At 50.8% G+C, this 22,587-nt stretch overlaps 1 long non-coding RNA gene across 1 annotated transcript in view; it reads left to right on the top strand.

Annotated features, from left to right (window-relative positions):
- The window catches only part of LOC136791685 (uncharacterized), a 73,741-nt gene that overhangs the window by 6,827 nt on the left and 44,327 nt on the right, over positions 1 to 22,587 (top strand). The window contains exons 3-4 of the long non-coding RNA XR_010834183.1: positions 136 to 9,426; positions 20,830 to 21,757. This is a non-coding gene — a long non-coding RNA (uncharacterized lncRNA). The remainder of the gene's footprint in view (positions 1 to 135; positions 9,427 to 20,829; positions 21,758 to 22,587) is intronic.

Below are 22,587 nucleotides of genomic sequence, written 5' to 3'. Positions count from 1 at the left end.
TCAGACGTGCAATTAATTACTGCAGCCCCAGAGCCACAAACGTGCTAAATATGCTGTCGCCGTCGTGCGTGGATAATAGCAGCCCTTTGCAAAGTGTTTCTTTCTCCCTTTTCTCTATTTTTTTTTTTTCCCCAGCGCAAGAGACAACAATTGCAGAGCACACAGCAGCTCTCCGCTGCTTGATTAAGTCAGCAGCGAAGGCAAAATGTGCCCGTACAGCTCAGGCTTGAGGAGGGAGCTGGGTGTGTATTAGGTGCAAATTAGAAAATGGATGGGATTTAATCACAACGAACCTAACCAGCCGTGCCGTGGTAACCCCGCCGTCCAAGAGGTCTTTTTCCTCCATGTGGGTACGATGGGTGCATAGTCCTGACAAAGGAGCAGCGCCTGCGAGGATGAATGGTTAAAGCGAGAACAGAGAAAAGGCTGGGGGGAAGTCCGATGCATGGCACCTGAGTTACCAGCCACAGAAAGAGCTGTTTCCTTCCACAACACTGATGTGCGGAGCCGGATCCCGTGGCGTGTGGGTGCTGCAGCACAGCAGAGCTGCTCCTGCCAGGCCTGGGGCATGGCACAGGAGGGGAATCAGGCACAGACCCCGCCTCGGGGAAGGCAAACAGCTTCTTCAGGGGACCCCAAGTGAGCGTGGCCACCAAGACGATGGGGGACAAGTGACGGTGAGCCTGTGCCCTCCTGTGGGTGCACGCAGCGGGTCGGGCTGGAGCCCCGCACCACGAAATGCTGCTGGTGCAGTCCCCGGGCACGGTACTACCACGGCGCAGGGTTTGCTGCCACGCATCCGTGTCTTGGCTGTCCTGCAGCAGTGCTTTGCTGAGAAGACAAAGCCCAAGACCAAGAAATGCAAATGCCCAGGGCGTTAGAAGAGCCTTGGTGACAGGGGCAGAGCATCCCAGCAGCAGGGAACTGGTGCTGAGCTGGGTTCGGGCTGGGAACCGCGAGAGGCTCCCAGCCAAGCACAGCCTCGCTCGTGAGGGCTCTCAGAAGTCCCCGCCGGGCACTTCCCCCAGCCCTTATCAGCGTGCCGTTAATCTCTGGCATCGCAGCAGGAGCTGGCACCTTCAGTTCCAAGTGCAAGGTGCGTGCCTTCGACCTTGCCTTCTGCGCCACGAGCGGCCGGCGCGGTGCTGAGCGAGGTGCAGGGGGAAAGGCTCCGGCCGGGAGAGCTTCGCCCCGGGCAGGTCACAGGACCGTGGGACCCCAGGGGCTGCGCATCGTAGGAGAAGAGAAGGACTCGGTGGGAAGGGACTGTCGGTATTGATAGGCTGCGACAGCGCTGGTGTAAATTTGCTCCTGGCGAGTGAAGAAAAAAGCCAGGTGGAAATTAAAGCCGGGATATTCGGGCCTCCTTTTTCTTTGCTTGTCCCCGATTTAGTGCCGGTGGCCAGTTTCACACAGACGTACCGAACGCGAGTTTGCCCTTCTCCCTGCGCGAGGACCTGCTTGGCCAGGAACCAAACCAAACGAGCAGCGCCAGTAAACTTTGTCCTTCCAGAGCCAATTGCACCGGCACGACCGGGGCAGCCGTTAAAGGAGGAGCTTGGCCGGGGGAGAAGCAGGATGCTGGGGCAAGAGCCGCTGTCAGCAGGCAGGTGGCTGGCCCCAGGAGCAGGAGGGCGCAGGCCACCTGGGGAACATTGGTGGGTTGGGGCGTGTGACAGCTCACAGCTCAGTGACACCAACAGGAGTCATCTTCAAGGGTTCGTGGGCATCACGGGATGTGAGCTGCAGGGACGCTGGAGACTGTGGGACACACAGATTGCTCCTTTTCTTCCCCATTTCTGCAGGAGCCACCTCAAGCTGTTATTTTGAAGGCGTTTTCCGTGCTGCAGCTCTCTTCCCCGACCTTAGCAGGACCTGGCTGATCCCAGTCTGGAGGTGAAAGGTTGCCACCTCACGGGCCGTGAATGCCCGTCCGCAAGATGGGGCTCTGAATTATTGATACAATCAATGGCCGCCTCTTTGCATCCTAGAAGAGGCACAGAGGAAAGCTTCGGGGGCCCTGGAAGGGAGGGAGGGGAAGGGGAGAGAAGTGACCGGTGCTGATGGGTTTCCTTGGGGTGGAAACATCCCCGTGCCCGTTTTGTTTTGGAACAATGGCACCATTTGGGACAAAGGCCAGGAAGAAGGTGACCGAGTGGTGCTGTAGGGCTGATGGTGGCACCGAGAACCTCTCCGTGGGGACCGTCTGTCTGTCGGGGGGAGGACATCCTTCCTTCCAGCCCCTTTGGTGCATCGTGGACACCAAAATGGGGTCCCCAAGAGCATGGAGGAGAGGGTCTCACCACCAAGGAGAGAAAGGGCTGGGGAACAACGAAATGCTTTCATTCCCCAAGCGCCACGAAGCTGCCAGCATCTACGCTGTATTCCCCACGCAAGGAGGTGAGACCTGACGCCGGGCAGGCGGTGGAGCCTGCGTTTTGTGGGGTGCTTCGAGCTCTCTGCGGGGTTTCTTCACTGCAGGGAGGCCACGGACATGTCCAGGCTGGAGCCCAGCAGCGAAGCGGTGCAGGTTTGGTGGTCACGTTGTGGTGATGTTGGTTTCTCCCAGCTCCTTCACCTGCTGCACGTGGGAGGAAGGCACCATGGCCCCGTCCCAGCCAAGGGCCAGGGAAAAGGGAAAACTCCCCAGTTCTGAGCCCCAAGAAAGAAACGAAGCCAACTGCAAATGAGAAAATACAACAGCATCTTCACTCTGGTTTTTCAAGAGGTTAAAAAAAAAAAAAAAAAAAAAAAGCTATTGTGCTAACAGAGCTATTCTTTCTGGGTAGATAATGCAAAGCATTGCTTTGGAGCTGGCCAAAATGTCTGAGGAACATCCCCCCCCCCCCCATTTTCATTAAAATTCAGATCAACATTACAAGTGAGATAAGAGAGGAAGCGTACAGTTACAGTTCTGCAGCGCTCCGCGACCACTCACAGGTTCTGTAATCCCTGCTCGGGGGCTTAGGGTTCAGCCGGGCTCATTTCAGCGCCGCGCTCCCTCTCCGGACGCCGCTCGTCTGCGCCACTCACATGGGAGACCCGCGGCAGGACAGGCTGCACGGCCAAGCAAAACCTCACAGATGCATCAGCTGCCCTGGCTGGGGACCAAAACTCCTTTTTTTTTTTTTTTTTTTTTCTATGAAGCCGTTTATTAAGACTCCTCTCTTATTTTAATCTGATGTTTGCTTTAAGCGTGAAGGAAACGATAGCGGTGCAACTGCAGCCCCAGCAGTAAATGCACAGCACGGCAACTGAGAAACGCCAGAAGTCATTTCTGTTGCCAGGTGTTCCCAGAGAAAATATTTAGGCCGTGGTCCAACGCCGAATTTATAATTTGCCACGCCAGGAGCTCACTGCCGTGGGCACGAGGCTCCTCCGCCAGCATCCCTGGCGAGGAAAGCGCCGGTGCCAACGGGAGGCGAGGGTCCGGCCATCACACAGGGACTGCCTGCTGCTGGAGGTGGTGCTGTGCAAGGGGCTGGTGGTCTTCGCATCGATAGGAACGAGCCCAGCTACATCCGCAACAAGGAATCGTCCTCCACAAGCTCTTACGAGGGCCATCTTTGCCATCTGGCCTCCGGGTATTTGCAGCAGGCAGGGGCGTTGTTCCTCGGGTTCAACCTGTGTTCAGATTTAGGGATGTGTAGAAGTATCTGGCTGAGTGGGGGCCTCAGAGCAGCGTTTACGGTTGAGCCACGATGTGATCTGCAGGATCTGTTAAATTCAGTGCCAGGCTGTGCATAAAGCTGTAGATGCATGGAGACAGGACGGGAGTTGAGTGCTTCTGGGCTTCTGGGGAGCAGCCCGGGCTGTCGTTCCTTCTGCTGTCATTCCTCGACGTCACATCTCACGATGGAAGAGCAGAAGGCACAAGGTCGGGGGCCAGGGGATGCCCCCTTCAGAAAAGTGGTCCCCCAGCGTGGTGCGGAGCTCTGCCTCCGTCTCCAAGCAGCTGCTAGATTAGAGAAACTTTGTGATAGCGTTGTGTTTCCTCCAGCAATCTGCAAAGAGCAGCCTGGGGAGGCATTTGGGTTTTATGTGAATTTAGGCTGCGGTTCGCAGAAGGGTTTCGTTGCAGTCACGTTGATTAGGTTTCCTGCAGAGGCTGGTGCATTAGAGGCAAGCCTGGCCAAAAGGTCCAAAAAGCATCAGCTGCCAGGCGGGTTTGGAGAACCGAACCCTCTCCGAGTAACTCAGCCCCACTGCGTGCGTCGTGCGCGACATCAGCACGCGGAGCCTTTGGTTCAGAAGACCGACCAAAGAGAGATGGGAGCTCCCAAAACCAAAGGAGGCGCACGGAGGAGCTCCAGCAAATTGGCACCTCCTCGCTGGGGGAATACAGACGGGGCAGCACTGAGCCAGATGGAGGGGGGAGAACGCTCAGCTGTGAGTTTCGGGATGGGAATTATACAAACCCAGCCACCGGCACGTCACCTTTTCAAAGGCTTCAAATCCGCTACAAATTGCTTCTGAATGACAATGGGAGTTTCTCGCCCTTCACAAAGCCTCCCGTATTAGCATCTTTATTGGAATAAATCAGCTAATTTCTCCAGTTGGAGGGCTGACCTGGAGAAGCCGTGGTTCTAATTAGATGGATATTCATCAGCAGCTCGATGCTGGCGGGGAGGCAGGGGAGGCTGTGCGCCGGTCCAGCAAGGGGCTTGCCACCTGCCCAAGTCCAGATCAGAGACAAAAAGAAGGGGACAGCTCTGTCCCCAGGGCTAGCAGCAAAGCAGGGCCGATTTTAATCCTCAATTTGTCCTTTGCGGCATTCAGTAATTCCCAGGCGCAGGGTGGGGAATGAACCCGTGCTTGCAGGAATAATGATAAATCTGTGCCCTTCGCTATCATTCAGGTGCCTTTAATGACAAATACACCTGGCTGGCTGACTGCAGCTGCACTGAAACGTGCAGGGAGGTACGGTCTGTCCATCTATCCATCCTGAACAGCCGTGCAGCAACCTGACAATAGGTTCAATGTCAGCATTTATCTTATAAATAAGGGATTTCTCCAAGCCAGGGGCTGATGCCTAGCAGCTAGCTGTATTGCAAAGAGGAAGTTTCTGCTTTGTTGCCAGTGGTAAATTCCATAAGGAGAAACGAGAAAAGAAGATAAAACTCAAGCTCAATAATATATACGCCCCGTATCTAAAACCTGATTATCTCGCAGGTAAATAGAGATCATTTCCCATTAGGGACTGAAAACAAGAAGACTTGGGGGGGCTTTCCTTAGACTTCTGCTCCCCAGAGCAGGATTTATTTGGACATTCACGATGCTTTACTGGCCTGCACCTAGCTGGGCTTCTTTGGGACTGTCCCAGCACAGACAACCCCATGCTACAGCCCAGGTCCCAGCCACGGCTGCAGTGACTGTAGGGTTGTCAGGGGGAGCCAGAAGGGGCAGAGTGCAAGTGCCCCTGCCTGCAGCAGGTATCATTTATCTGCCCTCTTTGGCCAGCAGTGGCACAGATTAGTTGGAGTGACTGACAGCAGGAGGACGTTTTCCCTCTGGTTTCGTGCTGAACTCTTGGATTTAAGCTCTGGGGTGTGGTTGTCCATGGGCAGCGAGGTCTCCAGCGGGGGCAGCTCCCTTGGGTTTTGTTTTATTTTTTTTTCTGAAAGTTCGACTTGGTTGGAGGAATTCTGAAAATGTCTGTCTGCGCCGAACAAACACGGCCCGGGGGCAGAGCGGGGCTAGTGCCCAGGGACAGCGGCTGGAGAGGGAAGGGGGGGATAAAGGGTTTTGGGGAGCACCCTATGGGCACCGTGGCTGCTTGCCCCCACCTGCAGGGAGCTACCCTGATCTCGTATTGACCTCGCTTCCCATGCCGAGGGGCTTTGCTCAGCAATGCAGCCCCGGGGCTGTCATCTCTGCACCCAGACAAACACTTCTCCCTCCGTTTTGCTTTGCTTTGGGTCCTCTGCAGAGCTCCAGGGCATTTATTTTTCAGTGCCACCCCGGCTAGTAAGAGCTACAGAGACTAAGCAGCAGGCAGAGCATCAAGGCCATGCCAGGAAGCTTTCATCGTGCTGCCCCCACCAATACGTCCTGGCAGAGGACCTCACTGCCCCACGCAACAAACCCACCCTGATCTCCCCCTCGCCTCCTCCGAGGGTTAATGGAAACAGGAGATGGGCTGACAAATGCCGGTAAATGAGGCCGGGCAGCTGCGGGGAGCGGGTCAAAGGACAAAAATGAGGACAAGTCTGCACACAGCCCCGCGGCGGCTGCTGCCACCTGCCCCAGCCCCAGGATGGAAATTGCTGCCTGACTCTCTCTTCCTCCCATTAAAGGTGTCACCCCACATCTAGACATCACCTATTTGGGCTAAAGAAATGATCCGTTCCTTTTTTAGAGGGTTTCTTCTCCCTTAACAAGAGGCTAATGAAGTTCCCTTGGATGCTGCTTCCTTTGTGGCCACGAATAAGCCTTGCTATGGGCTTATTTATGGTGGACAAATTATATTCCAGAGTGTCTTCACTACCTGCTGACAGGCAGCCACTGCTGGGGTGGGATGTGGGAGCCTGGACGGGTCCATAGGTTTCCCTTCCCCTTGCAGGTGCTCTGATCCCAAATATCAACCATCTTTCAGCAGCGCTCTGGTGATGGGATTAGCGTGCATTAGGAGTTTCTGTTCTCCTCTCTCCCAGGGAGGATCAAATGCGGCGAAACGTCCCATTCTGCTGGTTGCTTTTTGAAAAATGCGTGGTATGTGTTAACGTTAGAAAGGCAAGGTCAAAGGAACAGGAGCAGGGGACACGGGGCTGGAATAACTCCTTTAGGACATTGAGTTCAGTCCATGCTATTGTAGTCCCATTTGCAAACTGCTTTAAAAGAAGTGCGGTTGTTTACCCTCAGCACATGTGCTGCAAGTCTCTTCCTGACCACAGATGTTTTCTGGGAAGAAATGTGGAAGAGAAGCTGTGGGTCTGGGGGCCGCTTGTCCCCTAACAGAAGACCAGCCCCTGCACCAACCCGGCGAGAACAGTGCCTCCTGTTCCCGTGGGCTGGAAACTTCTCCGGGGAATTTTCCGCTCTACCCAAGAAACAAAAATTGTTGGTGATGTTTATCGCGGGGTATTACATTGTCTGTTTAGGCCCGGAGAATGTGACCTTGAGTTTCAGCAGAAAACAGCACTAATGGACGCCAACTTCAGTGTGTAGCAGGCTGAACTGAGGGATGGTTTGGGAAGGATGCTGAGAGAGTCGTATCCAGCTGAAAAAAAGTGTTGGGGCAGGCGAGTTTAAACACCAAAAGCCATTTATGCTGCACAAATACATGAAGCACATGGTCACTGTCACCAGATGCAGTTGTTAACTAAGCCCTTCAGTAGACAAATGTCCCTGTATGACGTCTCTACCAACTATCTCCTGCTCCTTGGGATTTATCAGCACCCTGTGACCCATTTCTCTAAGAGGAATGGTGCCCCCAGCCCGACTGGCTGGAGCTCAGAGACATCTCGGCCTGAAACTGTTCCTCTTGAGGGCACAGAAGTGTTCTTAGGTCCGCTGCTCGGGGATAATTTATGCTCTGGTGTTTTGGTACTTAGAGTTCACCGACCTCTGAAGAAGTCCAGTAATGGTGCCTCACATATTGCTGACTTTGCGTTTTCCACCCTCAAATTCATCCTCCTCCCCTCCTGGCTTGCAGCAGGGCTAGTAGGGTCGCCCCTTCCTCTGCACGGATGGGACACTTCAGCATCACCCAGAGGTGACCACAAAGTCACCTGGGTCCCTCACCTGCCCCGTGGCTTGAGGCCGGTCCCGCATTGAAGGGTGCAAACAGGAGGGTTTTGAACCCTTTCAGGAAACAGATTTCCAAAGACAGGAGCTGTCTTACAAGCCGTGGAGTGAAATTAGTGGTAGCGGTGGCAGAAACATTGTTTTTGTGGTGAAGAAAACACGGTGTGGGTGATGCCAATAAAACTCAACCAAATTCCTGAAAGACTCCTCTGAGCAGCTCGTTTCACATTCGCTGCTGGCACCATCTCCCAGCCATATTATGTTCCCGAGGGATTTTAGCTCAGCTGGGAAGTTTTCAAACGCCAGGCCTCCGATCCCAGTGCTGTCGCGGAATCAGAGGTGAAAGTGCCAGAAGCCTCTGAGCACAGCCCTGACTGTGAGCTCTTTCCAGCCTGTCCTGGAGCAGAGCTGATGCCCTGTGCAAGTCACCGACCCTGGGTGGAAGGAGGGTGACGATGGATGTGGTGCCCCAGGGCCTCGGTGCCTCAACTGCTGGGTTCGGGCGGGAAGGCACAGGTAACGTTTTGTGAGGGATGAGCATCCCCGTCCCTCACAAAATAAAAATAAAGACCAAACCAAAACCCTGGAAGTAGATGCGTCTATGCAGGGAAGCCATGCACACCAGTATTTGTTAGGACACGGTGATTTGCAGCCTCATCTCTGCTTGTGGGACACCGCTATTCGCACAGTTAATAATGCACCACCAGGAGGGAGCAGGGGACATAAAGCTGATTTTTTTCCAGTGTTGATCATCAAATCATATTGGATTTTCTTGTGTTTAAATTTCATTACACTCATGTTTTTAGACATATAGCTAGTATGAGCATGGAGGAGCACTGATAGAAAAAAAAGAACTTGTTCTTTTTTGAATAGGCAGCTGGTGCATTGCTTGCTTGCAGCAGACTTCTGGAAGACAAGCAACTTTTTTTTTTTTTTTTTAAAGGCCTTGGGAAAAAAAGGGCCATCATTTCCAGGCAGGAATTTTTCTCTGAGGAGGATATTTTTGTGCCTGGCTAAGGAGAGATGAAAAGGTCAAAGAAAATTAAATTCACATGTTCAGAACATTTCAGGGCAGGTGCTTTTCCTAAGCCAGAACTCAGTCCTGGGAGGGCGTACCCCAGGATTTACAATCTCCCTAACGTTTCACCTGTTACACTAGCACTGGAGGGCAAGGATTTCACAGCCCTGGGCGGCCTGGCTTCTCTGGACCCAGCTTGGCAGCTTTGCTTCACACCCGTTGCAATTCATACAGCTTGAACGAAGGCTCAGACAAGCACTCTGGTCTGGCTGCTCATCGCTGCATTTCACTTGGCATGTAGGCTATGGACGAGGAATGCACAGAATTTCCTTTTCCACCCCATCAGATCCTCTGTCTTGAGCCTGGCCCGGCCCCAAGAGCACAACGGATGCAGCTGGAGAAGGGCAGGTCCAATCTTGCTGCCGAGCTCCAGTGACACTTAACCTCCTCTGCTGGGTGATCTGCTTGCAGCTGGAGGTGGATGCTGACGAGGCTGATGAGCATCAGCCTGCCGAATTGTTAGCGAAGGGAGCAGAGCTTATTTATTCGGCTGGAGGAGCTGGTAGAGGCTGGGGCTCTTGTGAGAGGAGGTGACCTTGCATCTCAGTGAAGGTGGTCTTTGATTTTGCATCTGTGGTTTCTCCATCGGTGCTCCTGAGCAGGTAATGGGTCCCCAGGCTGCCCCTCTGCCTGCTAAGGATGCTGCCAGGGGTCTCATCCCACTGTGAACACGGGTTGCAACTAATTGTAATTTTTGAGTGTCAGCAGTATGGGGGAATCCATGGGGAGCTCTGAGCTATTGAATAATGAGACCAGCTAATCCCCTGCGTTGCCCCAGGGAAGGTGGTCGGAGGGGAGCAGCATTAGCCCTTTGGGGCAAGCTGTCTTCATGGTGACACCTATGCTCTGGGAGACAGCGAGGCTTTCCCACAGGTCTGTGAGCTTGGCCTCGGTTGCGATGGGAGCTGTAAACACAGGATCAGATTCTGTCTTATCTCATCCCTAAAAATTATTTTTCTTGGCCTGGAAATGAACATTAACTGGCTTCTTTCCTAAAGCAGCTGTACAGCATAGATGGGATTGAATGAGCCCCTTTCCCTCGAGCTCAGGCACAACTCGAGATGGGTAGAAAGCTGCTATTGCATCACAGATACAGAAATAACAATAATTCACACCGTGTTCAAAGATACCAGAGTTTAATGACTAGCAGGGATGGCTGGACTGGTCAAAGCTATCTTTATTGCATCAGGAAAAGAAGCCTCATTCCAGGGATGCTGCTAAGAAATGAAGAATAGGAGTATTTTTTTTTTTCCTGGTGGAATCATCCTGACAAGCAGTGTATAAATTGCTGGAAGAAAGTCAGACTTCAAAAGGCATTAGGAAATATTTCTCTTCCTCCCCAGACTATAGCTTTCCTTTAATGGAAGGACAGTGTCTTGAAAACAGCCTGTAATGGAATTTGTTGTTTAATCCATCTTTATTTTATTTATGTATTTAATTTCATTGAAATAGTTAAAGACTGTTTAGGTTGAGGGAATTTCCATTGTTTTTCTTCTGCTTATTTCTTTATCTGAGAATTTCTGGGACTGTCAAACTTTCTCTCTGATTTTTGCTAGGAGGTCTTCCTTGGCTGGGAAGAGGTAGGTTTGCCTAATAATGTTTATGAACTTAATCAAAATATTAACAAAGACCTCCTTTAAACAAAGTGCTGGCTAGGCACTGGAGTGAAATATCTGTTAGCAAAACCTACGAGTTTAAACTAGAAAGGACTTTTCTCAATCATTCAGCTTTGTGTTCCTAATGGGATTGTAATTTTGCTATTCAGTAACTGTATAGATCTCAATTGTCACTTGATTATATATTTTTTTTAGCATCAAAAAGTCAAGGAGAAATGAGAAGTCATTTTCTAAGAGTTTTCAGGCTTCTCTCTCCAGCAACAAAGAACCTAATCTCAGTTCTCCTACGTATTGCTCTCGCTGGCCTCTTGGCCAATTATGCTGGGTTGGATTAATTTAACCCAAAGCAATCATCAGGTCACGGTGACTCTGGAAACAATTTTTTTTAAACCAAACTATTTTTTTCTCGTCTCTTTTTTTCCCCTCCCCTCTTGTCATGAAGCGAAAGGCTTCAGTTGGCTTTTTCTCCAGAGAGATCAACAGCAGCATGCGGAACAAGCGCTGTGCTAATGAAATCCTGTCTTGGCTTAAACTAAGCTGGGATTTCAGCTAACCTCTGGGCAGTGCCCCCAGCACAGAACCACCCTGGGGATGGCTCAGCAGGATGGTCCTGGAGAGGCTGAGTGTTGGGTTTTCACCCCAGTGGTGGCATCCCCGTGCTGCTCCATCCCCAGCTCCTGCTGCTCCACTGGCTGTGATGGGGACAGAGTAAGGGGGGGGAAAAATGATGATGAGGAGGAGGAAGGGCCCTGCTTCGTGGCCGAGCATCCCAGGTCTGGAAGCAGTTTGCGCAGGCTCTGCGTTCCTTGCCCTCCTGTCTGCATCAGGCAGGTAAGAGCACACAGCCCCACCTCGCCCCAGGGCACGGTGTGGAAAATTCCCCCCCAAGACTCTGGAGCGTATTGCAGCGATGCAGGATGTACAAAATGGGCAGCATTTGAAGTGTTTCCTTATAGGATAATCAGAGGAAGTCATTGTATTAAATATCCATTTGTGTCATTAGCCTTTTATTTGGTGCTTTGTCCAGACATCCTGTTTGCTTCCCCTTTGAAGTAATGAATATGTTTCCTGTGCGCCGGGTCCCGTCCGAAGCTCCCGTGCAAAAGCTAAGCACCAGCCTGCGGTCGGTTGTGTCCTTGGTGGGGAAAGACATCTGTGGACATGCCTCGTGTGAGGAGTTGTGGGATAAATCCAGAGCAGTGTTCTCTGGCTGCCCTTAAGTCACCCTCCTTGAGCTGTGCCATCCAGAGGAGGGGAGGGGGGTAGAGCTGTCGGCTCCTCAGGGTACGGGTGTGAAGTTTCTGGCATTTGGGACTTCACGCTGTTTTGGGGGGACATCACAGTGATGTCAGCTTGTCATCCTGGCCAGTTCAGAGATCTGGTGCAGCTCTGGAGCAAATGCTGAGCTGCAATTTTTCTTATGAGTTAGGTATGTGAAGAGGTAGCAGGTGCAAAGAGTTGGGGTCACTGCATCCTTAAGCCTGGGAGGGAGCAAGGCTGCTCCACATCCTTCCCCCTTCCTCCTCCTAGTTTCTGTGGAGTAAGTTCCCCATGCCTTTTGGCAGCAGCAATCAGTGTCCAGCAACTTGTCTGCACGAACTGCTTTGTCTCTGCTACCTTGCTCATCCCCACAGCAAGCAGCAGAAGCTGCTCTGTTTCTAAACTCATTCCTGAAGAAGAGATGGAGGCTTTTGAATATCTGGAGGTGGAGGCACAGCGCATGCTAGCGAGCAGACTATAGACACATCCGATGTATGTATTAAATACCAGTAGGATGTTGTGCCAGCAGGAGGGATCCTGCCCCCCAAAAAGCAGCTGGAGGAGCTGCATCACCCATTCACAAGCATCTTCACTCTAGACTGCAGCAGGGAGGACAAGAGAGAGGATCACCAGCCATGTGCATCAGTCAGAGGAGTGCTCTCCTTTCTTGCTGCCTGCTTGGGAAGGGTTAAGCAGGGAAGCACAGCCCCTGAGGACCAGGACTGTTGTTCCATGCAGATTGGCTTCTTCTTGTTTCTTCCATCGATCGCAATCACTCAGAGCTGTGCCTGTAACAAACTGCCTTAAATCATTGCAATCATAATAAGCACACCTTGGTGAATAATGCATGAGGTGTCTGTAAGCCTATATTCATTAGAAGGAAGGTGTATATAAAGCATGGTAATTGTCTGGGCTTGAATGGGGGCTTGGCTGGTTGGATTGAGATGTTGTTGGTGCTGGGGATCAACCCTGGACTGGGCTGGATTTTGGGCAGGCTCCCTGGCCACTCAAGTTGGTGGAAATAAAGGCAGGCTCCTTTTCACCTTCATGAATTTTGTACGAGATGTTTAAAATGCCTCCGAGGTTCACAGCATAATACAGGTTTAGGTGGAAGTGGGCTTGTGGCGAGTCTCCAAATAGCATAATAGCGAGGCATCGCAATTAATAGCATTTAATATACCTTAATGACACCAGAACACACAGTGTGTAACAAGTTTTGCTGTGAGAGCCTCGTAGCCAAGTTAATGGTCTGGATATTAGAAGCCTTTGTTTTAAAATGCAAATTAAAAATGCTTCGTTTTCCATTCGTCTCGAGGAGCAGAGCAGTGTTACAGCACAGAGCTCCTTTAGGGCAACTTTGCTCGGGCTGAGGGTCGGTGTGGTGCTGGGGCCGTGGTCCTGGTGCTGCACCAGAAGGCTCTCAGGGCAAACGGCAAGGGAAATTGGGCAGCAATTTCCACCTCCCTTTCATCCTAGGGAGATTATTTTTTTTTTCATGAAATGACAGCGATAAGGACAATGTGGCTTTTGTCTGGTTGGAGGGGATGGAAGCAGCAGCAGCAGCGTTGCGGGGTGTATCGGACAGCTGTGGGTGGCAATGGGTCACTTCACTCCATTATGGTCTCTGGCAAGCGAGCATTAAAGGGGGTGTGAGGGCATCGTTTCTCAGCGATGACTTCATTTGGCTGTCTAAACAAACAGCCGTTCCTCACCAGGTGCAAAGGGCCTTCTGTTTGTTTTTTAACCCCACAAAGGGAAAAAGAAATACCTAAAGGGAAAATAGCACCAGCGGACCGGGGCTGCCCGGCAGCTGTGGTGGTCTCTGCCTCCTGGAAAAAAGCAGCAGTGAGCTGAGATGGGTGGGGAAAGCATGGTCCTGTGCTCAGCCCCAGTGGGGTGCCTTCATGGCCAAGGTAAGCGGGCTTAAAAACCTGGATTCCCCCAAACCAGAGGTGTCCTGTTCATGCTATTTGGCTCTGGGTTGTCTGTATCCAATGTTTGTTGGGTGGTGCCCACAGCGGGCTGAGCAAGGGGAGCTGCTGAGGGCCTGGAGCTATGTGCTGGAGGGGGAGCAAGCCTCTGGTGTACAGGTTCTTGATCCACCTGAGGCTGCCTCCTCCTAACACACAACTGTGGGAGCTGATTTTGTGCCTGGTGGTTGAGTCTGGCCTTGAGAATGGGTGAGAAGACAAACCCAGCTGGTGGCCCAACCCCATCCCTCACCGGTAAGGCTGCTTGCCTCTGAATGCTTGCCCTCGTCGTGCACCATGCCTGGGCACCCCACTTTTCTTGCAGAAGTGCTGGAAGGTCTGCTTGCCCTCAGTGATGTCCTCTTTGAGAGCTCCTGGGAATCTCAGCTTCATTTCTGCCTGAGCTGAAGCAGAACGTTACTGGTTTGTAAACACGAGCAATTTAAGCGTACTTCAGATCCCTAAATAGGCCACATCTTAGGTGAATTTAAAAACTCTGCTCCCCTGTTGGCAGGCACACCCTAAACTTTCATAAACTGCTATGCCTTCGTCGTTAAAGCTGTGTTTTTTGTCCCCAATACTCTTCCTGGAAGGCTGCTGCAGAAACTCACAGCTGGTGGTTACGGTTAAATATAAGGAGGAATAGTCAAAACTTCTCCTCTAAAAATACACCTCTGAGTGCCAAGCTCAGCCTTATCTCCAGGAACAGTATGAAGTGCTTGAGATGATTTTTTTGGGTCCTGGGTTCTCTCCAGAATCAATTCTTTTTGCTTGCTCCTCGTGTAATTAAAGAAATAAATCCCTCAGCAGCACAGCTCCACACAGAGCAGAGCCCCCCCGAAGCAAAGTGATGATCCTAGCTATTTTGCAGTGTAGTTAAATTATCACTTTATTTTTTTCTTCTACTTCCGGCTGCATCATGTGTCACAGAGAGAGGCAAAATGGCAAAGAGAGAAAGGATCAGTTTTAAGCTGGTCGAGTTAGCCTGGAAAAGACCAGTCAGCCCGAGTCGATCCTTCCCCATCCTGCCTTCATCTTCCCACCGCTGCTTGCCTGCGCGATGCTCCCAAGAGATGGGGGTGGTTTGTGAAGGTACGAGCCCTGTCTCCATCCCTGCGCTGGGGCTGGGTGTGATGCGATGCTCCCATTTGCTGCCTGCCTCTTTTGGGGAGGCAGCCCTCGCTCAGCCCTGCAGATGGTGGTCGGAGCCCATCAGACTCGCTTTCTTTGGTAACCTGAGCCAGGATTTGAGCCAAGGCCTGCGAAGGTGAAAGGCTAATGCCCTCGCCTTCCTGCGTGCCACCGAGCCCCCTCTGCTTTGTTAAGGCGATGTGCAAACTTTGGGGAATGGCTCCTGCAAGCCATAAATGATGAATGAAACGTGAAAGCCCGGCTTGTTGTGCGGGGACAATGCGCTGGCTCCTGGACTGTTTGCTCTGCGATATTCAGCAAACACGCTGCAAAGAAACTCAGCAAGGTTGCGGACAAAAGGAGGGGACAATCGGCTGAAAAACTCACTGGGCTCAATTATGGTCTGGAGTTTAATTCCTGCAGGTTTGGTAGGGCTCCCCTACCCTCACAGCCATTCAGCCCCAGGCAAAGTCCATCCCTCAGGTTGGTTTCTTGGAGGGCTCTGGGTAGCTGCAGAGGTATTAGGCTTCTGAATGGCTTCTTATTCGCAGAAAGCCCTGTAGATACCACAGGAGCTTGTAGAGATTGCTTCTGAGTGAAGCCATAAACCTGGAAGTGAAAGGGGCCAGGATGCTCTTGAGGCTTGGAAATGTGGGCTGCAAAGAAGAGAGGGAGGGTTAAAGCCCATAAATAGTTCTCAGCTAATGAAATTGCTGGGTGGGGAAAAGGGGAAAATAGCTCCTTTTTAAAGCAGATGAGGCAAACATGCCTCCCAACATATTTTCTGCTCATAAAACTCACTCTGGGTTTCTAGGTAACTAGTGGAGATACCCCAGGGAGAGGTTTGTAAAGGTTTCCCACTGTTAGCAGATTTGAATAACTGAATGGCAATGCTGAGTATTGGCCTCACCTTACACAGGGAGCAGCTTCCCCCACACCATCTCTCCTGAGGCTTGTTCATATTGGAAACAAACCTGAAGGTGTGGGGGGTCCTTCGCTTCGGGAGATGCACTCTTGGGATCTAATATTCACCACCCACAAGACCAGGAGGGACCGTGGTGATGTGATCCAGTCCAATCTCCTAGCTATCCCTGCTTACATCCCAGTTTTGCTCTTTACGTCCAAGTGTCCCGTCCTCTTGCAGAGCCCATCTCCACGTGATGCCTCCACCTGCTGAACAGGGATGCAGAGCCCGATGGGCAGTCATCAGGTACCAGTCTTGCTCTGGATCTCACTGTTTCTTTATCAGGTTGAGATCTTGGTACTTAAGCAAGACCTCAGGACTGAAAGGTCTTCTGTGCTCTGCACATTTACAGCGTTTCAAAGCAGCTTTCGCCTTCTGGAGCATGAATTGTCTGCTGGTCTCACCTTCAGCTCTATGTCCTTAGTGCCCTTGGCGATAAGGTGGTGAGTCAAATCTCTTATTGAAGGAACTGCGTGGCTTGGTGATGGGTTTTCTCCTTGCTGGTCAGGAGTTTGCTGGCAGGACCTGGCTGTGCCCCCAGACTGTGTGGGGACAAGCGAGGCAAAGGGCTCCGTCCTCCTCCTGCTGCAGGGGATGGAGCTGGGAGTGAGCACTGGTGCTCTCAGATGGTTTTAAGTATTTCACCCTGACTCTTTGAGATAGCGAGGTTTACTCTAGTTATTATTGCACTGGAAATAAGCATGCGGATCCCAGCTAAGCCTTGATATGAACGGAGGCATTGCAATGAAATCAATCTGGATGAGCATTTGCTTTACTTGGGGCTTTTCCCATGCTGGCTCCCCTGTCTGTACTGGGATTCAGACCAGTTAATTCAATGTGTGAATGAGAATCTGGTACATTCCTGCCACCCAAAACAGTACAATGCTCTTGCCAGTTGTAAACTGAATCTCAAGCCCAGGGAAGCCTTGCGTGACAAAGCAGGAGATGCAAGTGGGTTTTGTGCACAGCAACAACTGAACACAAACTTTGTAGCTGAGATTGAATCACTGTTGTTAAAAAAGCAGCTATAGCGAAAGCACACAGCCAGCTGACCCTTCCTGTACTGGAATAACCGGACGTCAGAATGGAGGAGATGCAGATATTTGTTTGCAGCCAGTGCTCTGGTGAGTAGGCAGGGATGCTGGAAGGACAGCGGCACAGGATCACTGACTGTTGTGATTGAATTTGATACTAGTTGTATGCCCGTGCAAACTGGTGGCCGCACATGCAAAGGCACAGGACTGAACCCTTCCCCCCATGCGGAGGAAGGGGAGCTGCTGGTGCGGGTGCAGGGGTAAGTTCAGAGGAAGGAAACAGCTCGTGCTGCTTCCAGAGGGCCCGTCCTGCACAGACAGGATGGCTGAACACGGCTGGGATGAAATCTGGAGATAAATACATTACAAGGGGGCAGCCTTTCTGTGGATGCAGAGGTCAAGTGTGACTGTGCAGAGGCAGAGGAAACTCATAGCATCTCAGGATTAATTAACACAGGCCGCTCTTGCATTTGCAGAGTAGAAGGAGCTGTAGATGAAACACAGCAAGCTGCAGTTAACAAGCATCCTGAGGAGAGACTGTTTATTCATCTGTGTCTGGGGAAGACTATCGGGCAAACCAGTTTTGGATCAGGCTGGCAGGACTGGGACTAGCTGTTCCCCATCACTGGCAGAGGTAATCGGGCACCTCCACCAGTTCCTCTTGCCTTTGTGATGTGCCATTTGCTGTAGCTGTTCCCTGGGTCTTGCCCCCAGTCACTTTGTCCTTGTCCCCTGAGCATCCCTGCAGCCCAGCCTTGTGCTTTATCACAACTCTGGCTTTCTCTGTCTCCGGATACCTGCTCCCAAACCGGTTCTAGTTTGGCTCTAACCACTCAGGCTACCTACATCCTCTTCTAGCTTATCTGATGGTCTGAAGCCCACAGGAGCTGCTGATGTCTGCCGAGGGATTTAGCAGAGGCCGATTTGTACTGCAGGGAGAGGACTGCATATTCTGTACATCCCTCCCACCTGCAGCCATTGTTTTGTTTTCAGATCTCTTTGCATTCCCCCACCAGACATTCTTTGTGAGGACAGATATAAATTAAAAGCAAATTATGTGACCTGATATCATCAGCTGACAGCCACCTATCTCTGCCCTCATGCCCTGAACAAATGAAACCACCACCACACCTGAACACAGACCATGGAAAAGCTGAGGTGAGTCGGAAGGTCGGGTCACTCAGATCCTGTATCCATCAGGCATTTTGGCAGGTCTTGAACGGGGCTGTTACAGGCTTGGAAACTGCCAGTTTCAGGTGACAGCTATTGGATCAAAATGCAGAAGTGACAGCACGAAATTCCCTTCGGAGGAAAAACAAGCGATGCATGTCTCTGTTCGCTCTGCCCAGTACCTGCTGCAGCCTGGGATCTGCTTCCCCTTGCAGGGGACGTCCTCTCCTGCTGCTGCTGGAGAGTGCTGTGAGCATGGAGAGATGGACAGTGGGGTCTGGTGTCCCCACCTCTGCTCCATCACCCGCCCAGCTGTCCCCTCCTCCATGCCCAGCTGCAGCCTACTGTCACCTGTGTAAATGCTGCTCCCATTAAGTAGGCTCTTGCTGGACTTTAAAAGCCTCCAGATGCCAACACCCAGCTGCTGGGGGCTGACCTGCAGCCGGCTGGGTGCTGTTTATTGCCCCCAAATGTGCCCTGATCGTAGGGGTTTGGCTGGCCAGTGCTGACCGAGGGCTTGGCTGCAGACTCCTGTTTCACTGGGACAGATGACATTTGCTCTCTCCCTCTGTCTTCCCAACACGGATTTCTTGTTTGGGACACGACATGAGTCTGGATGCTCAATGTGAGCTCTCAGGGCTTGCAGGAGAGCCCATGGGTGTGGGAAATGTCTGGTTTTTCTTTAAAGCAGCAAATTCTTTGCCCTCTGTAACATCCTCATAACAGTGTAGCAACAATCTGTGCAGCTTTCAGACACCCTCTGTCCAGAGCTCAAACAAGCCCCTTGCATTTCACATTGCCTGGAGTCCTCCAACGACAAACTCAGCCCACAAATAAGGTTTGAAGGATATTACTGCATTGCCTAAGAGCACGCAGCTTTTGAAATGTCATTTTGCCTGGTATTAGGAGTGCTGGAAGTTGAAGCCAGCCAGCTGACAGGTATCTGTAACTGCATCATGAGGACTCCTTTTGGGAAAAGGCATCTGTACAAGGGATTGTCGTAGGCGCATGAATGAAGTGTTAAAAATCAGCTGAGGGGCAGAGCGTAAGGGGAAGGTGTGTCTCTGGGTGTGCTGAAACGTTATCTCCAAATTGCTCATTAAAACTTCATTTTAATGTCCTGATTCAGATCCTGTTTATTCAAGTGCAATCAAGAGTGCCTCCCCTGAAGAAAACCTGTGCCTGATACAGCAGTGCCCTGCATCTTGAAGTCCTTTATTTGGGAGCACACAACACTTTTATCTTAACCTCATTAAAAAAACAAAACAATTTGAGGGATTTTCTCTGTTAAAATTGAATATAACTCCATCTGCCCTGTTGATTCTTTGCTCTACCTGGCCATCAGCTCTGTGCCTGCTGGTTTTGGGATCCAGCATGCTGCTCTGGCAGGTCATTGAGGCAGCTCACAAGTACTCATTCAAACACTGTTCAATCCCCTCATCTAATAAGCTAGTAGTAAAGCAGCTTCCAGAGCCGCACTCCACTCTATTCCAGCAATTCCCTTTGCCAGCTAGAAATTACACTATTTTCCAATTTCATTATTACCTCTGTTTTTTATTATAGCATCATTAGAGTGAGAAAACTGGAAAGGAAGTGGGGATTGTATAATGCAGGAAATAGTGAATTAATACCTCGACCATATGATGGAATGGTGCAGAGCTGTGACAGGGTCAGGAAAATGTAGAGCAAATGAAGACCATGCTGGCTGGGTGAGGACAAGACTTCTCCACTTGCTCTGAGGAGTATTAGCTCACAAAATGAACTATTTATCAGAGATGCGAGATCTGTGTTTTCTTTTTGCATGTACATGTGCCTGCTTGCACATGGAGCCTTTACGTGGAGATAGAATATGGAAAAAAAAATGCTTTTATGGTATGGAGATGGGCTTTAGCATGTTGGCAAAAGAAAGCCGATTTATTGCCTGAGTAGTCACGTCAGGGCATTTTAAGGAAGGGGTTGCATACGATGATGATAATGAATTGTCTATTCCTTACCACGTGGTTCTCCAGTGCTAAATCCCGAGAAGTGTTTATTAGCTCCTGAGCATTTATAACTACCAGCTTCAGCACTGCCGTCTGAATAGGGAAGTGCAGCTCCCACCAGCCAGCAATGTGGAGGGGTTTGTCTTTGTTATTCTAGAAGGGTAGGCAGCACTAAATATTGGGGAAAAAAACAACAAAACACACTTTTTTTTTTTTCCATTTTTCAAACGACATCTATATTTTCAGGCTCCCTGACCTTACACCGACACGCACAAATCAGATAAATAACCCATTATTTGCTGTGCACCCTGGAATTTCTGACAAAACACGGAAATTTGGCGGTTCTACTACTTGGAAATGGCACTGCTCGCAGTTCCTGGGGATGCTCAGATAAAAGCCTCTGCAAAATGCATCCCTTAAAACCCCATTTTGTTTGTAGCAACACCAGAAAGTAATTAGATACTGGTACGTATCATTTGTATTTTGACACTGCCTTTTGAGATGCGAAGTGATTAGCTGGGTTAAACAGCTCCGCAGCAGAAGCGGCGTGTATCTGTTGCGCAGTTGTCAGATCTCAGCAAATGTGCTTTTAATAACAGCTTGTTATTCACTTCACTGGGTAGCGAATGGAGGCAGGTTTTAGAAGCAACTTCTTATTTAGACATCTTCTGATCATCTCAGATGCCTGACAGCGCTGCAATGAAGATGCTTCCTAGCTGGGTAAGCGTCTTCAAAGGAGCTGCAGGATAGGGAAGGGGAAAACAAAAATATCTGCCGGGGAACTGAAAGCACCAACAGGCACGGTACTATGAATTTTAAAGTATAAAAATCCGGATTATCCATTTCTAGAGCCTCTCAAAGCTTTAAACTCTTTACAGCCTGTTGAGAGCAGGATGATCTCCGACTTCCTGAGGGGAGGCCAGCGCTGGGGTGGAAGAACGCAGCTGCCTCGCCGGCTCCGAGCCGCTCTATGAGTTCGGGAGAGATGCGAAGAAACCTCCTGCATCCCAAAAAAAACACGCAGGAGAGGAAGGGGGAAGCACATTTGCCTGCCAGGAGTCGCTCGGAAGTTACTGGGTCCGTTCCTGCTGCCACCATGGGGAGCGTGCAGCAGGCTGCGGTGACCCCCAGCAGGGCTTCGAAGGTCCGAGGCTTGCGGAGGCCAATTATGGGATGTTAAATAAAATGCCAGGCAATCGATGAAAAATGTATGTTTATTGAGATGTAGCAGTCAATCGCACGGCCGTTAAAGAGCTATAACTGGGTATTAAATAATCAGTTCAGCTGGTATTTATTTAATATAATCGCAGCCTATTAAACCTGAATTAAGTACAGAGTTAAGTGTCTCTGGGACACACAGCTGAAAGTGCTGCCAGGAACATTTTATGTTGCCTGAAACCCTTTGTGGAAAACTCCCACAAACATGATCTCTGCAAACTTGTCCTTCGTTTGACGGGGGAAGCCTAATAGGAGATTTTCAATTTTTGACCTGACCTGTGGCAGAGTTATCTAGCAACTTTTACCTAGACCAAGACTCGATGCAGATGCATGATTTCTATCGATCAAAAATACTTGACTGACTTTTTGGAGCTGCTCCCTCACGGATTTGGTACGGCTTATTTTGCTTCACGTGCACATCTTTGCTCCCCTGATTCTCTGATACTGACGCAGTTACTCGCACCAGCACCAAGTGAGTCCAAAATAAATGTAAAATGCTGCTAAGTCAACATGGAATCTGCTCTGACCTGGCTGGGCTCACAACCTGGAGACGTGAATATGGAGAAACCCTCACACTGGAAATGCAAGGTCAGAGGACCCAAGGGGATGGCTGATCCTCCTCTCCCAGCTCCTCATTTTTTTTCTACCAGCCCTCGGAGGTTTGTACCCTGGCTTCTGGGCTGTCGGTGTGGTTTGCTCGGTGCAAGCTCACGTGCTGCCCTGAGCCTCCGAGCTAGCACAGGCTGGCACCTGGGATGAAAATCCTGCTTGTTATTTGGTGAAATTGCTGCCACTGGTGTTCTTGGTCTGGGTTGAGCTGCTTCTATTTTTGCTTACTTCGATCCCTTTATTTTTTTCCTTTTATAGTGACGAGTGAAACCAAGGTAGGGCTCGTGTCTTTTAAAACAAATACCCGGAGTGAATGCGCATGGTGTACATTACAGATTTATTTCTGTGACATCTTGTGAAGAAAACCTGTTGCAGGCCGGGCAGACCCTCACTCGCGAGCCCCCGCTGCCAGGGCTGCACGTGGTGTTTTTACGCGGGGATTATTTGGGTTGCTTTGGCTCTGCGTTTGCCTTTCCCCAGCTGCCTGAGCTGATGTGTTGTTTCGCAATTCCTGGGGCGTGGAAGTGCTGCGGAGAGCCGATTGCAATTTATTCTCCCCATCCCTGATAGCAGAGCACGGAGGAGGCGAGCGAGCCCACGCAGGGTGTGCTCCTTGCCTCCCGAAAGCTCTCCCTTCTTACAGTGGGGACAGAAATCATGCTAACCGGGCAAATCCCGGGGCCTGCGCAACCTGAATGCCTCTGTGCAAGGAATGCTGCAATCTCCCTTCCCCTCCCTCTGGCTAATTAGCCCGCGTTTAACACCCAGACAAAACCCCGCTGCACCTGCACTGCCCTGGGAAGCACAAT

This window comes from Anser cygnoides, chromosome 11 (assembly GCF_040182565.1).
Source record: "Anser cygnoides isolate HZ-2024a breed goose chromosome 11, Taihu_goose_T2T_genome, whole genome shotgun sequence".
Classification (NCBI taxonomy): Eukaryota; Metazoa; Chordata; class Aves; order Anseriformes; family Anatidae; genus Anser; species Anser cygnoides.
The sequence above is the reverse complement of the archived record's forward strand: the minus strand, read 5'-3'. Positions and strand labels throughout refer to the sequence as shown.